Source organism: Triticum aestivum, chromosome 5B, assembly GCF_018294505.1.
Source record: "Triticum aestivum cultivar Chinese Spring chromosome 5B, IWGSC CS RefSeq v2.1, whole genome shotgun sequence".
Classification (NCBI taxonomy): domain Eukaryota; kingdom Viridiplantae; phylum Streptophyta; class Magnoliopsida; order Poales; family Poaceae; genus Triticum; species Triticum aestivum.
Window position 1 is genome coordinate 84091187 of NC_057807.1, and position 4284 is coordinate 84095470.

A 4284-nucleotide genomic window follows, 5' to 3' on the forward strand; every position below is an offset into this window, starting at 1 on the left:
CTCCATTCGCTCCGCCAAAGCCGCCCTCCCCACCGCGCCGATACGTCGGCGCCGCGGTTCGTCGAGGGGACGCACGGCGATCCTCTCGCTCCCACAGTACGCTCTCATAGACTGCCGTCCTCTAGCCGCGTCGCCACCTCTAGCTACGTTCTTGTGGAGGCACACGGCGGTCAGCGTCGCCACCGCTGGCGACATTCGTGTGGAGATGCACGGCGGCCAACTTCTCCCACGGTACGTGCATTCTAGACTGAGGCCCCGTTCATGTCGGTGTAGCGCTGAATGTTAGCTGATAGACGCTGTTAATCTCACTGTTTGCCGAAGTAGTTTACTGTCAATATGCTCTGCTTAAGAAGCTTCCTTGCCCTGTTCTGCACTCAATCTGCTTAGCTGAGATGGCATGCCAAGGCCGATTAGTTGCTAAAATATCCTGCCATATATTTATTGTGACGTAGATTGCCATGGTCTAGTAGCCAATCTGTTAGGTGAAATAGCTCTACACCGTTTTATACTCGATCTTTGTTGCTGCGATGGCCTTCGATAGTTCGATGGCTGTGTGCTCGGGCTCATTGACTGCTGAAACAGCCTGCCATAATTTAGCACTCAAATCTGTTTGCTGAATTAGCTTTACATATATTTCGTTACTTAGATCTGCTCGTCCAAATATCTTGCCATAGCTTTAGACATCGACCTAGGTATTTTTTTCTGGACTTCATAAAAAAGCATATATGTTTTTCCTGTAATATCTAGTAGAAGAACTAATTTGTATGTCTAACAGATGGACAGGACTTGGATAACTTCTGCTCGAAGATTCTCCGCTGCATATGTCGAGGGGGTTGAAAACTTCATGAACTTTATCAGAGCTGAGTACGGTGGTCCGAAATCAGATGTGCTCTGCCCGTGTAGCAGTTGTATGAATTCAGTTACAAGACCCCAGTCAACTGTGCAAAATCATCTACACTTGTATGGGATGTCGGTCACATATACTAGGTGGGTTCATCATGGTGAAGCTGTGAACGTCAATGTTATTGACTACGTGGAAGCAGCAGATCACCATCTTGATCTGCCTGATGCTCAGGTGGAAGAGGAGGAGGAGGTGGTGGTGGCGGAGCCAGTGAGTTTGACCAACATTGAAACAATGCTACGAAATGCTCGTGCATTCCGTGAACTTTCACCTGCAGAAGAAAAACGGTGGGCCCGCATGTTGGAACAATGCAACGTTGCTGTCACCCCAGGAAATAAGCTGTCAGTATTCTCAGCTATGGTCACCTTTCTTCAGGTGAAGACATCTGAGCGGATGACCAACAAATCATTCGATGCGATGTTGGCTGCTTTCCGCAAATCTTTCCCAGATGCGTCTGAGCTGCCACACACCTACAGTAAAATGAAGAATTTCCTTCGTGCAGTTGGAATTGGATATGATATGATCCATGTTTGTAAGAATAATTGTGTTCTGTTCCGGAAGGATTATGCCAACTTAAGTGAATGCCCGAAATGCAAATCATCAAGATGGAAAGATGGCGATGCTGTGAAGAGGGTTCCTCATAATGTTCTGAGACATTTTCCAATTACACCAAGATTGCAGAGGTTGTTTCATGATGCTGAAACAAGAGAGGATGTACTGTGGCATTCTAGGAACCAGGAGTACAGAGATCAGAATGTAATGAGCCATCCATCTCATGGTAGTGAGTGGAAAAGCTTCAATGATAAACACAAAGAGTTTGCTGCTGACCCGAGAAACATTAGACTTGGCTTAGCTTCAGATGGATTTAACCCATTTGGCCACCAGAGCGCCACATATAGCATGTGGCCAGTGCTTGTTATCCCTTACAACATGCCTCCAAATGTCTGCACCAAAGAATCAAACTACATGATGGCCTTGCTCATCCCAGGTCCAAAAAGTCCTGGAAAGGATTTTGATTTGTTCATGGAGCCTCTTGTGGAGGAACTTCAACAGCTATGGAAGGGTGTTCTCACTCGAGACCTATATAGCAGCCCACCAGCTGATTTCTTTCTGCGTGCTGTTGTAATTTGGTGCATCCATGATTATCCGGCTTTGGGCACTATGTCAGGGCGAACGACACATGGTTACAATGCATGTGTTCGCTGTGACAGGAATCCGCTGTCATACGCAATACTTAGCAAGATCTGTTACATTGGACACCGCCGTTTCCTTGCCAAGGACAAGCCGCATCCTAGAAAATACCGAAGACATGTGTTCAATGCAAAGCATGAAAACCGTGATGCGCCAAAGAGGCTCACCGCCGATGAGTTGCAAGTGGAATTAGAGAAGGTCAGGCATATTACACCAGGAAACCATCCTGGTAATGGTAGCGGGAAAAGGAAGCGTGGCACGGTAGAAGAGAGATTATTGTTTACCCGCAGGTCCACTTTGTGGGACTTGGAGTATTGGAAAGATTTGGATCTGCGGCATAATCTTGATGTGATGCACATCGAGAAAAATATATGTGACAGCATTATCGGCACACTTCTTAACATTGAAGGCAAGACGAAAGATACCTTAAAATCTAGGATTGATTTGACACACCTGGGTATCAGAAAGGATTTGCAGGTGCAAGATGAAGGTAAACCACGGGATATGGCACCAGCTGTGTACGTCTTGGACAAGGTAAAAAGAAAAGAATTCTGCGAGGTCCTGTCACGTGTGAGATTCCCACATGGATTTGCTTCCAACCCTGAAAGGAGAGTCAGTGCAGATGGAAACAAGGTACAAGGGTTGAAAACTCATGACTGCCACGTCCTACTTCAAAGGGTTTTACCTGTTATCCTTAGAGGATTGGGCCGCCCTGACTTATACAGAGCAGTTGCAGAGTTGGGACAATTCTTCAGGGAACTCTGCAGTAGAAATATCAGGATAGATGCTTTGGAGCGTCTTAGAGACAAGATACCAACTATCCTATGCGACCTTGAGAAGATATATCCTCCAGCCTTCTTTGATGTGATGGTGCATTTGGCTGTTCATCTACCTGATGAGGCACTACTTAGAGGTCCAGTACAGTATGGCTGGATGTACCCTATTGAAAGGCGGCTAGGCACTTTCAAGGGCTATGTTAGGAACAGAGCTAGACCCGAGGGTTCCATTGCAGAGGCCTACATTGCTACAGAAGCGTTGACATTCTGCTCAAAATACATTGAAACAGCTGATCAGCTTAGCAAAGAGGTGGGTGAAGACAATCCCGGGCTCAATGTTTTCGATTATTCTGTTCGAGTTACAGGGAAGAGTCGACAAGAGGACAAACCTAAAGATTTGGACAAAATGGTTTGGTATGTGTTGAATAACTGTCCTGAGATACTACCTTATATCAAGTAAGTGCAGTACTGCAGCTTATACATCGTAATCTACTAAACTTGCAGCACATTCTTATATATTTAGATGTTTGACGCGATCACTATGTTGTGCAGCATGTACAAAGAGGAGTTACTGCCGCAAAATCCAAGAAACATTGACAAACTGGTTATGGCAGGATTTGCGAAATGGTTCAAGAACCATGTAAGCTTTTGAAGTGCACTGTCAGTTTTTTTAATATATTGAGTACATAAGATGATCAGCTTGTCTATTTTCTAACCATAGGTTAAGAAGATGCGGGAGGATGGGCAGGCAGTTGATGATGCCCTTTACTCACTAGCAATGGGTCCTGATACTCGGGTAAGACATTATGAATCTTGCGTTGTTGGAGATGTGCGCTACAACACCCTTGCACGAGACGAAGGCAGGAAGACACAAAACAGTGCCATCATGAGCACGGATACGTATGACAAAGAGACAACTGAAATGTATGCTAACATAACAGACATTGTTCAGTTGCAGTATATCTCCAGTTTCGAGGATCATCGGTGTGTGGTTCTGTTGTGCTGTCGTTGGTATAACCTGTTTTCCAGGATCGCAAAACCCAGAGCTGATGATTATTTCAAATCCATCAATGTCAAGGCGGCGTACCAGACCAACGAGCCTTTTATTTTGGCAAATCAAGCAACACAGATATTTTTCTTGGAAGACACATTTGCACGTAGCGATGACTGGAGAGTATTGCAAAGGTTTGAGCAGAGGAATTCGTTTAATGAAGTTGCACAACAAGATGATGCTTACACTGCTCCTGATGTACAAGATAACACAGATGTTCCTAATATCTTTGAGAACCATCACGTCAATGACGCCGGCGAAAAGATTGCCTGTCGTGCTGTGGACATACAAGAGTTGATCAAGAAGAAGCCAACGTTCGAGGACGTTGAGGACGAAGAAGAAGATGACACCGTGGGGAATTACGA